The 16,840-nt window shown below is 51.2% G+C and overlaps 1 protein-coding gene across 2 annotated transcripts in view; it reads left to right on the top strand.

Moving 5' to 3' along the window:
- The window catches only part of VDR (vitamin D receptor), a 52,407-nt gene that overhangs the window by 14,420 nt on the left and 21,147 nt on the right, over nucleotides 1–16,840 (top strand). The window lies entirely within an intron of this gene.

Below are 16,840 nucleotides of genomic sequence, written 5' to 3' on the forward strand. Positions count from 1 at the left end.
GCTTAATAAATGGCATTAAGTGCCATAATAATAATGGCCTTTTAGACTGTGAGCCCACTGTTGGGTAGGGACTGTCTCTATATGTTGCCAACTTGTACTTCCCAAGCGCTTAGTACATGCTCTGCACACAGTAAGTGCTCAATAAATACGATTGATTGATTTGTTAAGCACTTACTATGTGCAAAGCACTGTTCTAAGCGCCGGGGAGGATACAAGGTGATCAGGTTGTCCCACATGGGGCTCACAGTCTTAACCCCCATTTTTCAGATGAGGTCACTGAGGCCCAGAGAAGTGAAGTGACTTGCCCAGAGTCACACAGCTGACGGTTGGCGGAGCTGGGATTTGAACCCATGACCTCCGACTCCAAAGCCTGGGCTCTTTCCACTGAGCCACGCTGCTTCTCTTGTTAATAATGTCCTCCTTGGGCAGAGGTGGCGGGAAGAAGAGGAGAGATGGGGAGGGGGGCTTTTGGGAAGGGTGGGTTTCCCTCAGTCCAGAGGTGCTGGGAATAGGATTGGGACAGAAGGGGAAGGAAGTGAGAGGTCACTGAGGCCAGAAACGACGCTGTTTCCCTGAATCCTCCGTTCCCAAAGGCCTTCGTTCTGGGATCTTCTCTCCAAAATTCCTTTAGGCCAATGGTGAGAGGGGGACTTCCTGCACAATGAGGGGAAGACAGAGCCGAGGCAGGGCATCCCATTATTATTATAATATGTTGCCAGTTTGTACTTCCCAAGCGCTTAGTACAGTGCTCTCCACATAGTAAGCGCTCAATAAATACGATTGATTGATCCCAGGGATCCAGGGACTGGGGGTATGGGCTCCTCAGAGTCGTCGAGGTCCACCTGGGCCTGCTGGCACTGCTGTCCCACCCCCATTCATTCATTCAATCATATTTATTGAGCGCTTACTGTGTGCAGAGCACTGTACTAAGCACTTGGGAAGCACAAGTCGGCAACAGATAGAGCCGGTCCCTACCCAACAACGGGCTCCCAGTCTAGAAGGGGGAGACGGACGACAAAACAAAACACGTAGGCAGGTGTCAAAATCGTCAGAAGAAATAGAATTACAGCTATCTGCACATCATTAACCAAATAGAATAGCAAATATGCACAAGTAAAATAAGTAGAGTAATAAATCGGGACAAACATATATACAGGTAGCGTGGCTCAGTGGAAAGAGCCTGGGCTTGGGAGTCAGAGGTCATGGGTTCGAATCCCGGCTGTGCCACATGTCTGCTGTGTGACCTTGGGCAAGTCACTTGCCCAAGTGACTGAGGGAACTGAGGGAGCCTCAGTTCCCTCATCTGTAAAATGGGGATTAAGATTGTGAGCCCCACGTGGGACAACCCGATCACCTTGCATCCCCCCCAGCGCTTAGAACAGTGCTTTGCACATAGTAAGCACTTAACAAATGCCATTATTACATATACAGGTGCAGTGGGGAGGGGAAGGAGGTGGGGGGGGGGATGGGGAGGAGGAGAGGAAAAAGGGGGCTCAGTCTGGGAAAGCCTCCTGGAGGAGGTGAGCTCTCAGTAGGGCTTTGAAGGGAGGAATCAATCAATCGATCGTATTTATTGAGCGCTTACTGTGTGCAGAGCACTGTACTAAGCGCTTGGGAAGTACAAGTTGGCAACATATAGAGACAGTCCCTACCCAACAGTGGGCTCACAGTCTGGAAGAAGGAGGAAGAGGAGGAAGAGAGCGAGCTTGGCAGATCAATCAATCAATCAATCAATCGTATTTATTGAGCGCTTACTATGTGCAGAGCACTGTACTAAGCGCTTGGGAAGTACAAATTGGCAACACATAGAGACAGTCCCTACCCAACAGTGGGCTCACAGTCTAAAAGGGGGAGACAGAGAACAGAACCAAACATACCAACAAAATAAAATAAATAGGATTGAAATGTACAAGTAAAATAAATAAATAATGTGTGGAGATGTGTGGAGGGAGGGCATTCTGGTCCAGGGGGAGGACGTGGGCCGGGGGTCGACGGCGGGACGGGCGAGAACGAGGCACAGTGGGCAGAGGAGCGGAGGGTGCGGGCTGGGCTGGAGAAGGAGAGAAGGGAGGTGAGGGAGGAGGGGGCGAGGGGATGGACGGCCTTGAAGCCGAGAGTGAGGAGTTTTTGCTTGATTAGTAGGTTGACAGGCAGCCACTGGAGATTTTTGAGGAGGGGAGTAAGGTGCCCAGAGCATTTCTGCACAAAGATAATCCGGGCAGCAGAGTGAAGTATAGACTGAAGTGAGGAGAGACAGGAGGTTGGGAGATCAGAGAGGAAGGCTCCAAGTCCAGTGAGGGCCCCTGCACCCACACGCAGATGAGAACAGCTTCCGGACCTGGGAAGGGGTGGGCCCCGGAGGGCCCGGGCCCGCCACCCCACCGGCCCAGCGCCCCGACCTGCTGTTTTCAAAGTTGGGAGGAAAACAGTTTGCCTGGAGGAATTTTCTCTTTTCCCCTGTTAAACTTCAAACCCCAGTGTGGCGGGCCTGGGAGCAGAATTGTTTTTCAGGTCTTGGGGGAGAGTGGGGAGGGGGCGGGGGACGGGGCTGGGTGGCTTCCTATATCTGTGCGTGGGTCCAGGGGAGCTGGTAGGACATAGCTAGTGGATAGAGCACGGGCCCAGGAGTCCCAAGGACCTGGGTTCTAATCCTGGCTCTGCTCCTTGCCACTTCACTTCTCCAGGCCTCAGTTACCTCATCTGTAAAATGGGGATTAAGACCGTGAGCCCCAATTAGCTTGAATCTACCCTAGCTTGACACATAGTAAGAGCTTAACAAACACCATCACTGTTATTATAGCTTAACCACCTGGGTCACCCAGGTCAGCCATGTCCCGCAGTGGCTGGGGCCCGAGATCCCAATACATTATTAATAATAATAATGGTATTCGTTAAGCACTTACTATGTGCAAAGCACTGTTCTAAGCGCTGGGAGGATACAAGGTGATCAGGTTGTCCCACCTGGGGCTCTCAGTCTTAATCCCCATTTTACAGATGAGGGAACTGAGGCCCAGAGAAGTGAAGTGACTTGCCCAAAGTCACACAGCTGTCAATTGGCAGAGCTGGGATTTGAACCCCTGACCTCTGACTCCAAAGCCCGGGCTCTTTCCACTGAGCCACGCTGCTTCCCCAGTAGAGCACAGCTGGTAGGTATGATAATAATAATAATAATAATAATAATAATAATAATATCTGGGAAGTGCTTACTATGTGCCAGACCCTGTTCTAAGGGCAGGGGTAGTTACAAGATAATTGGGTTGGACACAGTCCCCATCCTACTCAGGGCTCACAGTCTTAATTTCCATTTTACCGGTGAGGGAACTGAGGTCCAGAGAAGTCAAGTGACTTGCCCAAGGTCACCCAGCAGACAAGTGGCGGAGCTGGGATTGGAACTCATGACCTTCTGACTCTCAGGCCCGGGCTCTATTCACTAGGCCATACTGCTTCTCCAGGGCCTTCATTCATTCATTCATTCAATTGTATTTATTTATTTATTCATTCAATAATAATAATAATAATGGCATTTATTAAGCGCTTACTATGTGCAAAGCACTGTTCTAAGCGCTGGGGAGGTTACAAGGTGATCAGGTTGTCCCACGGGGGGCTCACAGTCTTCATCCCCATTTTACAGATGAGGGAACTGAGGCACAGAAAATTGAAGTGACTTGCCCAAAGTCACACAGCTCCCACAAAGTCACAGTCATATTTATTGAGCGCTTACTGTGTGCAGAGCACTGGACTAAGCGCTTGGGAAGTACAAGTTGGCAACATATAGAGACGGTCCCTACCCAACAATGGGCTCACCATCCCTCAAGGAGCTTTTGGTCCAGAGGACGGATTGAAGAGTGGTACCCTGCTCTCATAATAGTCGCCTCTGCTACTAATTCTGAGGGTAAGAGGAGCGGGGGCTTCAGACCCAGAAATAATAATAATAATAATAATAATGATAGCATTTATTACGTGCTTACTATGTCCAAAGCACTGTTCCAAGCGCTGGGGAGGTTACAAGGTGATCAGGGGGGCTCACGGTCTTCATCCCCATTTTCCAGATGAGGTCACTGAGTCCCAGAGAAGTGACGTGACTTGCCCAGAGTCACCCAGCTGACAATTGGCGGAGCCGGGATTTGAACCCATGACCTCTGACTCCAAAGCCCAGGCTCTTTCCCACTAAGCCACGCTGCTTCTTTCAACGCCTCTGTGTGCCCCAGCCTCGAGCCTTGCAGCGCCCAGCCCAGCTCAGAGCCAACTCCAGGCCTGGCACCGTAATACGGCCAAAGTTTTGCTGGCCTCACCGTGGGCACGGCTGTCCCGGGCCCTTCGGGACTTGGCATCTCCAGGACTTTTTCACGCCCACCCCGGGCGGGTGGCACCCCAGCGGGCAGTTTTTGGGGGGGCGCTGACCCAAAAGGGAAGTTGAGGCACCTCCTGGCTTGTCCGCCTTCCCCCTCCACCCTGGCCCTGTTTCCTGGGAAGAGCTCCCAGTTCATGCCAGCCAGAGGCAGGTGGGCGGGCATCCGGGGGGCACGTGTCCGTCGAGGGCAGCGGACTGGCCACTGCTTGGGACAAGGAGCTGAGCGAGGGCGGGCGGCGGGGGATTTAGGCCGAGGTGGCAGGGGGGACTGGTGGAGGCTGGAGGGTCTCTGGCAGAGCAGTTGCAAGGTGGGTGACAGGAGGCCGTGCCACCGGTGCCCTTTCCGCGAGTCCTCGGCAGGGGAATCCGCGCCTCACTGCCGAGTCGCGGGATGGGGGGCGGAAAGGAGGAGGAAGGGAAGGCCGGCTGCATTCCCGGTGGCCGGATCCTGCGGTAGACGGGGCCGCCCTGCCCCGGCTCAGCAGACAGGCGTGTTTGCTTTGGCCAAAGAGGGTAGGGGGGAGGCGAGGGGATCCTGCCCCCCGTCCATCTGTCCCCCCCGCCCCCAGCCCACCATCTGCGGCCGTCCCCCGGGGCCTGCATTCCTGGGCCGGACAGCCAGGCCGCACTGGAGCCACCCGCTCAGGGTCCGGCTGACCCCGATTCCGGCTCGCATCCGCCCCTGGGGATCCCAGGACGCTGCCCCCCGCCTCCGGTTTTCCCGGTTTGGGGTGCCCGGAGATCTGCAGGAAGGGGCTGGGGCAACGTGCAGAGTGGTTAGAGCCTGGGCCTGGGAATCAGAAGCTCATGGGTACTAATCCCGGCTCTGCCACGTGTCTGCCGCGTGACCTTGGGTAAGTCACTTTGCTTCTCTGGGCCTCAGTTCCCTCATCTGGAAAATGGGGATTGAAACTGGGAGCCCCGGGTGGGACAGGGACTGTGTCCAACCTGATTACATGGAGAAGCAGCGTGGCTCAGTGGAAAGACTCCAGGCTTTGGAGCCAGAGGTCACGGGATCATATCCCGGCTCTGCCGTTTGTCAGCTGTGTGACCTTGGGCAAGTCACTTCACTCCTCTGGGCCTCAGTTCCCTCATCTGGAAAATGGGGATTGAAACTGGGAGCCCCGGGTGGGACAGGGAGTGTGTCCAACCTGATTACATAGAGAAGCAGCGTGGCTCAGTGGAAAGACTCCAGGCTTTGGAGCCAGAGGTCACGGGATCATATCCCGGCTCTGCCGTTTGTCAGCTGTGTGACCTTGGGCAAGTCACTTCACTCCTCTGGGCCTCAGTTCCCTCATCTGGAAAATGGGGATTGAAACTGGGAGCCCTGGGTGGGACAGGGACTGTGCCCAACCTGATTACATAGAGAAGCAGCGTGGCTCAGTGGAAAGACTCCAGGCTTTGGAGTCAGAGGTCGTGGGTTCATATCCCGGCTCTGCCATTTGTCAGCTGTGTGACCTTGGGCAAGTCACTTCACTCCTCTGGGCCTCAGTTCCCTCATCTGGAAAATGGGGATTGAAACTGGGAGCCCCTGGTGGGACAGGGAGTGTTTCCAACCTGATTACATAGAGAAGCAGCGTGGCTCAGTGGAAAGACTCCAGGCTTTGGAGTCAGAGGTCATGGGTTCATATCCCGGCTCTGCCATTTGTCAGCTGTGTGACCTTGGGCAAGTCACTTCACTCCTCTGGGCCTCAGTTCCCTCATCTGGAAAATGGGGATTAAGACTGTGAGCCCCCCGTGGGACAACCTCATCACCTTGTAACCTCCCCAGCGCTTAGAGCAGTGCTTTGCACATAGTAAGCGCTTAATAAATGCCATCATCATCATCATTACTTTGTATCTACCCCAGCACTTCATACAGTGCCTGGCACCTAGTGAGCGCTTAACAAATGCATCGAGAAGCAGCGTGGCTCAGTGGAAAGAGCCCGGGCTTTGGAGTCAGAGGTCATGGGTTCAAATCCTGGCTCCGCCAATTGTCAGCTGTGTGACTTTGGGCAAGTCACTCAACTTGTCTGTGCCTCAGTTACCTCATCTGTAAAATGGGAATTAAGACTGTGAGCCCCCTGTGGGACAACCTGATCACCTTGTTACCTCCCTAGTGCTTAGAACAGTGCTTTGTACATAGTAAGTGCTTAACAAATGCCATCATTATTATTATTATTAATAAATACCATCATTATTATTATTATTATTATTCACTGGGCCTCAGTTACTGCATCTGTAAAATGGGGATCATGACTGTGAGCCCTTTGTGGGACAAAGACCGTGTCCAACCTTATTATCTTGTTATCTTGTGTCTTGTGGACAGAGCCCGGGCTTGGGAGTCAGAGGTCAGGGGTTCAAATCCCGGCTCCGCCACTTGTCAGCTGGGTGACTTTGGGCAAGTCACTTCACTTCTCTGGGGACCTCACCTGTCAAATGGGGATTAAGACCGTGAGCCCCACGAGGGACCATCTGATCATCTTGTAACCTCCCCAGTGCTTAGAACAGTGCTCTGCCCATAGTAAGTGCTTAATAAATGCCATTATTATCATCATCAATCGTATTTATTGAGCGCTTACTATGTGCAGAGCACTGTACTAAGCGCTTGGGAAGTACAAATTGGCAACATAATTATTGCTCCGCCACTTGTCAGCTGTGTGACTTTGGGCAAGTCACTTCACTTCTCTGGGCCTCAGTTCCCTCATCTGTAAAATGGGGATGAAGACTGTGAGCCCCACGTGGGACAACCTCATGACCTTGTATCCCCACCAGCGCTTAGAACAGTGCTTTCCACATAGTAAGCGCTTAATAAGTGCCATCATTATTATTATTATTATTACTTAGAAGGGGGGAGATATGTTGCCAACTTGTACTTCCCAAGCGCTTGGTCCAGTGCTCTGCACACAGTAAGCGCTCAATAAATACGATTGATTGATTGATTGAGACAGACAACAATACAAAACACATAGACAGGTTCACCATAGCCTTCTTGCTAAGACAAATAGCAACCCCTCTTATTCCGTAGCTACCCCACGCACCCTTTCTCCAGCCGCGGCCTTGTCCTCCTCCGTGCCCCCGACCCCCCGGGAGGGGCCGGCAAGGCCTCCCGAACCCGCCGCCGTTACCTGGAGCGGCAATCGGGCCGGGAATCTTGTCGACGCAGCGGAAGGCAGAGTTTCCACTGGAACGAGCCGCTTGCGGAAATAATTGTCCCAGATAAGAGATGGAAATTGTGCAGCGAAAAACCCCACGCGCCCGCTGCCCCCGGGCCTACCATCGCAGGCCCCTCCGGCCCCCATTCGTTCACTTGTTCAATCGTATTTATCGAGCGCTTACTGTGTGCAGAGCACTGTACTAAGCGCTTGGGAAGTCCAGGTTGGCAACCAGCCACCCTGGACCCGGCCTCTTGACCCCCTGAGTCTCTGCCCCGCAGCCTGCCAGTCAGGTGGCCTGGCCTCGCCCGGGGGAAAGGTGGCCGACGTCTTGGGGGTCCTGCCCCCCGAGGTGGGGAACTGTGCTCTAGAGAAGCAGCGTGGCTCAGTGGAAAGAGCCCGGGCTTTGGAGTCGGAGGTCATGGGTCCGAACCCCGGCTCCGCCACCTGTCATCTGGGTGACTTTGGGCAATCAATCAATCAATCAATCAATCGTATTTATTGAGCGCTTACTGTGTGCAGAGCACTGTACTAAGCGCTTGGGAAGTACAAGTTGGCAACACATAGAGACAATCCCTACCCAACAGTGGGCTCACAGTCTAGTAATAGAATAGATATGTACAAGTAAAATAGAGTAATAAATATGTACAAACATATATACATATATACAGGTGCTGTGGGGAAGGGAAGGAGGCAAGACGGGGGGATGGAGAGGGGGACGAGGGGGAGAGGAAGGAAGGGGCTTAGTCTGGGAAGGCCTCCTGGAGGAGGTGAGCTCTCAGTAGGGCCCCGAAGGGAGGAAAGTCCCAATCAATCGTATTTATTCATCATCATCATCATCAATCGTATTTATTGAGCGCTTACTGTGTGCAGAGCACTGTACTAAGCGCTTGGGAAGTACAAATTGGCAACATCTAGAGACAGTCCCTACCCAACAGTGGGCTCACAGCCTAAAAGGGGGAGACAGAGAACAAAACCAAACGTACTAACAAAATAAAATAAATAGAATAGATATGTACAAGTAAAATAAATAGAGTAATAAATATGTACAAACATATATACATATATACAGGTGCTGTGGGGAAGGGAAGGGGTATTTATTGAGCGCTTACTGTGTTCAGAGCACTGTACCAAGCGCTTGGGAAGTACAAATTGGCAACATAAGTCACAACTTCTCTGGGCCTCAGTTCCCTCATCTGGAAAATGGGGGTTAAGACTGTGAGCCCCCCGTGGGACAACCTGATCACCTTGTAACCTTAGAACAGTGCTTTGCACATAGTAAGCGCTTAATAAATGCCATTATCATTATTATTAAGCTGGGGCAAGTGCCAAGGTGATTTAGATGGTGCCACCATTCCTATACACACACACACTCCCACCACTGCCCCGTGTGAAGTTCTAGGTTCCCCAGTGCACCAACCCTGAGCGCCCCAGCCACCCCACAAAGGGAGGGAAATGTCTGGGTATATATACATGAAATGTCCCTGTATATATGTATATATGTTTGTACATATTTATTACTCTATTTATTTATTTATTTTACTTGTACATATCTATTCTATTTATTTTATTTAGTTAGTATGTTTGGTTTTGTTCTCTGTCTCCCCCTTTTAGACTGTGAGCCCACTGTTGGGTAGGGACCATCTCTATATGTTTCCAACTTGTACTTCCCAAGCGCTTAGTACAGTGCTTTGCACACAGTAAGCGCTCAATAAATACGATTGATTGATTGGGTGCAAGGAATTTGTCATTTTTCTCTCCATCTGGGGAGGGAGGGAGGGACCTCCTGGGACCCAAGAGCCGCGGGGGACGGAGGATGGAAGGGTCCTGGGGGGACCCCACGCTGGTAGTTCTGGGGCAGTGAGTGGCCCGCTGGAGAAAGCCGCTCAGGCCCCGCACCCCCAAAATCGATCAATCGTATTTATTGAGCGCTTACTGTGTGCAGAGCACTGTACTACAGAGAAGTACTCTGTTGTACTACCCAACAGAGAAGCAGCGTGGCTCAGTGGAAAGAGCGCGGGCTTTGGAGTCAGGGGTCAGGGGTTCGAATCCCGGCCCAGCCACATGTCTGCTGTGTGACCTTGGGCAAGTCACTTAACTTCTCTGAGCCTCAGTTACCTCATCTGTAAAATGGGGATTAAGACTGTGAGCCCCACGTGGGACAACCTGATCACTTTGTATCCCTTCCTTCCTCTCCCCCTCGTCCCCCTCTTAATCCCTGGGTTCGAGTCCCGGCCCCGCCACATGTCTGCTGTGTGACCTTGGGCAAGTCACTTAACTTCTCTGAGCCTGTTACCTCATCTGTAAAATGGGGATTAAGACTGTGAGCCCCACGTGGGACAACCTGATCACTTTGTATCCCTTCCTTCCTCTCCCCCTCGTCCCCCTCTTAATCCCCCACATCTTACCTCCTTCCCTTTCCCACAGCACATGTATATATGTTTGTACATATTTATTACTCTATTTTACTTGTACATATCTATTCTATTTATTTTATTTTGTTAGTACGTTTGGTTTTGTTCTCTGTTTCCCCCTTTTAGACTGTGAGCCCACTGTTGGGTAGGGACTGTCTCTATATGTTGCCAACTTGTACTTCCCAAGCGCTTAGTCCAGTGCTCTGCACACAGTAAGCGCTCAATAAATACGATTGATTGATTGATTGGGTGTGAGGAATTTGTCATTTTCCTCTCCATCTGGGGAGGGAGGGAGGGACCTCCTGGGACCCAAGAGCCGCGGGGGACGGAGGATGGAAGGGTCCTGGGGGGAACCCACGCTGGTAGTTCTGGGGCAGTGAGTGGCCTGCTGGAGAAAGCTGCTCGGGCCCCGCACCCCCAAAATCGATCAATCGTATTTATTGAGCGCTTACTGTGTGCAGAGCACTGGACTACAGAGAAGTACTCTGTTGTACTACCCAACAGAGAAGCAGCATGGCTCAGTGGAAAGAGCACGGGCTTTGGAGTCAGGGGTCATGGGTTCGAATCCCGGCCCCGCCACATGTCTGCTGTGTGACCTTGGGCAAGTCACTTAACTTCTCTGAGCCTCAGTTACCTCATCTGTAAAATGGGGATTAAGACTGTGAGCCCCACGTGGGACAACCTGATCACTTTGCGTCCCTTCCTTCCTCTCCCCCTTGTCCCTCTCTCCATCCCCCCCCATCTTACCTCCTTCCCTTCCCCACAGCACATGTATATATGTTTGTACATATTTATTACTCTATTTATTTATTTTACTTGTACATATCTATTCTATTTATTTTATTTTGTTAGTATGTTTGGTTTTGTTCTCTGTCTCCCTGTTTTAGACTGTGAGCCCGATGTTGGGTAGGGACCGTCTCTATATGTTGCCAACTTGTACTTCCCAAGCGCTTAGTCCAGTGCTCTGCACACAGTAAGCGCTCAATAAATACGATTGATTGATTGATTGGGTGCGAGGAATTTGTCATTATCCTCTCTGTCTGGGGAGGGAGGGACCTCCTGGGACCCAAGAGCCGCGGGGGACGGAGGATGGAAGGGTCCTGGGGGGACCCCACGCTGGTAGTTCTGGGGCAGTGAGTGGCCCGGTGGAGAAAGCCGCTCGGGCCCCGCACCCCCAAAATCAATCAATCGTATTTATTGAGCGCTTACTGTGTGCAGAGCACTGGACTAAGCGCTTGGGAAGTCCAAGTTGGCAACATAGAGAGACGGTCCCTACCCAACAGCGGGCTCACTTGCAGCGGAGAGGAGGGTGGGCAGGAGGGCACGGGAGGCCGTCCTGGGGTCAGCAGAACCCAACGCTCCTCAGCCGCCCCGGGTGTCTCCGTCACAACTAGGCCAAGGAGGGCCGGCCTGCCTGCCCGTCTGCCAGCCAGGGGAAGTGGTGAAACAGACAAGACAGGCCAAGGTGGCCCGGAGGGGGGGACGCGTTTGTGTCCCCTGAGGAGGTCGGGGCTAGCCACCACCGGGACTGGCATGGGCTGGGGACCAGACTGGGGCCTGAGCCGCTGCTTGGGCTTCTGGGCGGCAGAGGCCAGGGGCATTGCAGTCTGCTGGCCATCTCTCCGCCCGGACAGTCCTCCCGTGGGCAGAGGGGCGGCCCCCGGCTCCGGCGGGACGTGCCGGCTGCCCGGAACCCCAAATGGGGTCCCCGGGGGGAAGAGTAGGCCTCGGCCGCCAATGCGGTGCCCTCGGTGACGCTGCCAACTTGGGGAAGGAGCTGGGTTTTTCCACTTGTCCTCTGGCTCACCCCTGGCCCCTGACCTACTTTCCTGTAACCCGGGGTGCACACACACGCAGGGACACAAACACATTGGCACATCTACACTCTCACACACACACACATTCTCAAACACACTCTCGGAAACACGCGCTTACTCCGGGACCCAAAGAGAAACAGACACAGACCCACATGATAGACACACATCTTCACACATGTCCAAACACACACGTCTCCCTCCCTGCTCCTCCCCTTCCCCAGTCAGAATGCCCAGATTCTCTGTTCGGGACATGGGGACTGAATTTTTTTTTTTTATAATGGTATTTATTGAGCGCTTACTATGTGCAAAGCACTGTTCTAAGTGCTGGGGAGGTTAATAATAATCATTATTATTATTATTATTTCATAGATGAGGTGACTGAAATACAGAGAGTCATGTGCCTTGCTTTATTTATTATTTATTTATTTGTGATTATTTATAGCGCTAAATAAATGCCATTATTATTATTATTATGGGGATGAAGACTGTGAGCCCCCCGTGGGACAACCTGATCACCTTGTAACCTCCCCAGCGCTTAGAACAGTGCTTTGCACATAGTAAGCACCTAGTAAATGCCATTATTATTATTATTATTATTATTATTATTATTATTATTATCAGGTTGTCCCACGGGGGGCTCACAGTCTTAATCCCCATTTTACAGGTGAGGGAACTGAGGCCCAGAGAAGCGAAGTGACTTGCCCAAAGTCACACAGCTGGCAAGTGGCGGAGTCGGGATTTGAACCCTCGACCTCTGACTCCAGAGCCCGGGCTCTTTCCACTGAGCCACGCTGCTTCTCCAAATGTTGGAGATGCCTTCTGGGTCCCCTAAGGGGTATACCCTGAGTCATAGGAATTCTGGTGGTATTTATTAAATCAATCAGTCAATCAATCGTATTTATTGAGCGCTTACTGTGTGCAGAGCACTGTACTAAGCGCTTGGGAAGTTCAAGTTGGCAACCTATAGAGACGGTCCCTACCGAACAGTGGACTCACAGTCTAGAAGGGGGAGACAGAGAACAAAACAAAATATATTAACAAAATAAAATAAATGGAATATGTACAAGTAAAATAAAAAATAGAGTAATAAATACGTACAAACATAAACACTATGTGACGAGGACTGTGCTAAGCGCTGGCAGATGGGACACAGTGTCCCTGCACAACGTGGGGCTCACAGTCTAAGAGGGAGAGAGAACAAGTATTGGATCCCCATTTTACAGATGAGGTAACCAGAGCCCAGAGATGGGAAGCGACCTTTTTTTTTTTAAATGGTATTTATTTCTAGACTGTGAGCCCGTTGTTGGGTAGGGACCGTCTCTATATGTTGCCACCTTGTATTTCCCAAGCGCTTAGTACAGTGCTCTGCACACAGTAAGCGCTCGATAAATAAGACTGGATGAATGAATGAATTAAGTGCTTACTATGTGCCAGGCACTGTACTAAGCTCTGGGGTGGATACAAGCTAATCAGGTTGGACATAGTCCCTGTCCCATATGAGGCTCACTGTCTTAATCCTCATTAAGAATCCTCATTAGAGAAGCAGCGTGGCTCAGGGGAAAAAGCCCAGGCTTTGGAGTCAGAGGTCATGGGTTCAAATCCCGGCATTGCCAGCTGGGTGACTTTGGGCAAGTCACTTCACTTCTCTGGGCCTCAGTTCCCTCATCTGGAAAATGGGGATGAAGACTGTGAGCCCCCCATGGGACAAACTGATCACCTTATTACCTCCCCAGTGCTTAGAACAGTGCTTTGCACGTAGGAAGCGCTTAACAAATACCATTAGTATTATTATTATTATTTCATAGATGAGGTAACTGAAGTACAGAGAGCCATGTGCCTTGCTTTAGGTTGCACAGCCGGGAAGTAGTGAAGCCGGATTAGAACCCAGGCCCTCTGAGTCTCAGGCCTGTGTTTTTTCCACTAGGCCAGCCGGCTTATACCCAACCCTATTCGCTGCCCTATTCATTCATTCATTGTCATATTTATTGAGCGCTTGCTGTGTGCAGAGCACTGTACTAAGCGCTTGGGAAGGACAAGTTGGCAACATAGAGAGACGGTCCCTACCTTGTCCCCCTGAGCGGTAGGGCAGAGGAGAAGTAGTGGGATCTGAGAGGGAGTGGAAGAAGGAGGACGGGGTGGTCAAATAGAGGCGATGGCTGGGGTGGGAGGGAACGGGATCGGAGTGGAGCCAAGGGATTGGATTGAAAGGGCTTTGGGGTGGAGGATGAGGTCTGCTTTCTGGGCCCCAAATCATCATCATCATCAATCGTATTTATTGAGTGCTTACTGTGTGCAGAGCACTGTACTAAGCGCTTGGGAAGTCCAAGTTGGCAACATACAGAGACGGTCCCTACCCAACAGTGGGCTCACAGTCTAAAAGGGGGAAACAGAGAACAAAACCAAGCATACTAACAAAATAAAATAAATAGAATAGATATGTACAAGTAAAATAAATAAATAGAGTAATAAATATGTACAAACATATATACATATATACAGACGCTGTGGGGAAGGGAAGGAGGTAAGATGGGGGGGATGGAGAGGGGGATGAGGGGGAGAGGAAGGAAGGGGCTCAGTGTGGGAAGGCCTCCTGGAGGAGGTGAGCTCTCAGCAGGGCCTTGAAGGGAGGAAGAGAGCGAGCTTGGCGGATGGACGGAGGGAGCAGGGCATTCCAGGCCCGGGGGAGGACGTGGGCCTGGGGTCGATGGCGGGACAGGTGAGAAGGAGGTACGGGGAGGAGATTAGCGGTGGCAGAGGAGCGGAGGGTGCGGGCTGGGCTGGAGAAGGAGAGAAGTAGGGTGAGGTAGGAGGGGGTGAGGGGATGGACGGCCTGGAAGCCCAGGGTGAGGAGTTTCTGCCTGATGCGCAGATTGATTGGTAGCCACTGGAGATTTTTGAGGAGGGGAGTAATATGCCCAGAGCGTTTCTGGACAAAGATAATACGGGCAGTAGTAATCCCCAAATCTACCCTGGTCTCTGGCCTCTGGCCCCTTCCCTCTCTCTAGATTCATTTCATTCATTCAATCGTATTTATTGAGCGCTTACTGTGTGCAGAGCACCGTACTAAGCGCTTGGGAAGTCCAAGTCGGCAACATGGAGAGACGGTCCCTGCCCAACAACGGGCTCACAGTCTCAGCATGGCTCAGTGGAAGGAGCCCGGGCTTTGGAGTCAGAGGTCATGGGTTCAAACCCCGGCTCCGCCGATTGTCAGCTGGGTGACTTTGGGCAAGTCACTTCACTTCTCTGGGCCTCAGTTACTTCGTCTGTAAAATGGGGATTAAGACTGTGAGCACCCCCCCGTGGGAAAACCTGATCACCTTGTAACTTCCCCAGCGCTTAGAACAGTGCTTTGCACTTAGTAAGTGCTTGTTAAATGCCATTATTATCAGCGCTTAGGAGAGTGCTTTGCATATAGTAAGTGCTTGACAAATACCATTATTATTATTTTTATGTGTGTGTATATATGTATATATACATATATATGTGTGTATATATGTACATATACATGTATGTGTGTGTATATATGTGTATATATATACATATATATGTGTGTATATATATATGTTTATATGTATTTATTACTCTATTTATTTTACTTGTACATTTCTATTCTATTCTATTTATTTTATTTTGTTAATATGCTTTGTTTTGTTCTCTGTCTCCCCTTTCTAGACTGTGAGCCCACTGTTGGGTCGGGACCATCTCTATATGTTGCCAACTTGGACTTCCCAAGCGCTTAGTACAGTGCTCTGCACACAGTAAGCGCTCAATAAATATGATTGATTGATTGATTGATTAGATCTCTGGTGGGTCTCGGAAGATCAGGGGATAGATAGATGGGAGGATGGATGGATGGGTGAAGGGATGGACGGATGGATGGATGGATGGATGGATGGATGGACAGGCAGAGAGAGGAGGAAGCAGGAAAGAAGATCTGGGAATTCTGATGGTCCTTGCCGCTCTGCCTGAGCTCAGCCCTGCCCTCTGGGCAACCACCTCTGCCTTGAGAAGCAGCGTGGCTCAGTGGAAAGAGCCCGGGCTTTGGAGTCAGAGGTCATGGGTTCAAATCCTGGCTCCGCCACTTATCGGCTGTGTGACTTTGGGAGAGTCACTTCACTTCTCTGAGCCTCCGTTCCCTCATCTGTCAAATGGGGATGAAGACCGCGAGCCCCCCGTGGGACAACCTGATTACCTTGTAATCTCCCCAGCTCTTAGAACAGTGCTTTGCACATAGTAAGCGCTTAATTAATGCCATTATTATTATTTCCCCTTCCTTCCTCTCTCTCCCCCTCCTCCCCACCCCTGTTCACTATTTGGGCATTTATTTGTTCAGCAGGGGCAAGCAGAGGTGTGTCCGTGTCAGGGAAAGTGTGTATGTGCGATCTGTCTGGAAGTGTGTGTGTGTCAGTCAGTCATATTTATTGAGCGCTTATCATGTGCAGAGCACTTGGTAGAATACAATATAACTACTTAACAATATGTATGTGTGGGGTGTGTGTGTCTGCGCATTGTATCGCTGCTGGTTTCTAGGTGCTTCAGTCTGAGCGGACCCCAGGATTTTGGTCCACCAGGACTCGGGGACCAAACTCCAAAAAAGCCCACCCCCACTGCTTTCAAGAGTCGATCAATGCCGTGTGACCTTGGACAAGTCACTTCACTTCTCTGGGCCTCGGTTCCCTCATCTGTCCAATGGGGATTGAGATCGGGAGCCCCACGTGGGACAGGGACTGTGTCCAACCCGATTTGCTAGTATCCACCCCGGCGCTTCATACGGTGCCTGGCACATAGTAAGCGCTTAACAAATACCAGATTTACCATGTGCCAACACTGTATTGAGTGCATGTGAGCCCGTTAATAATAATAATAATAATGATGGCATTTATTAAGTGCTTACTATGTGCAAGGCACTGTTCTAAGTGCTGGGGGGGGGGGGGATACAAGGTCATCAGGTTGTCCCACATGGGGCTCACAGTCTTCATCCCCATTTTACAGATGAGGTAACGGAGGCCCAGAGAAGTGAAGTGACTTGCCCAAAGTCACACAGCTGACAGTGGCGGTAACGGAGGCCCAGAGAAGTGAAGTGACTTGCCCAAAGTCACACAGCTGACAGTGGCGATAACGGAG

This window comes from Tachyglossus aculeatus, chromosome 10 (assembly GCF_015852505.1).
Source record: "Tachyglossus aculeatus isolate mTacAcu1 chromosome 10, mTacAcu1.pri, whole genome shotgun sequence".
In the NCBI taxonomy this organism is placed as follows: domain Eukaryota; kingdom Metazoa; phylum Chordata; class Mammalia; order Monotremata; family Tachyglossidae; genus Tachyglossus; species Tachyglossus aculeatus.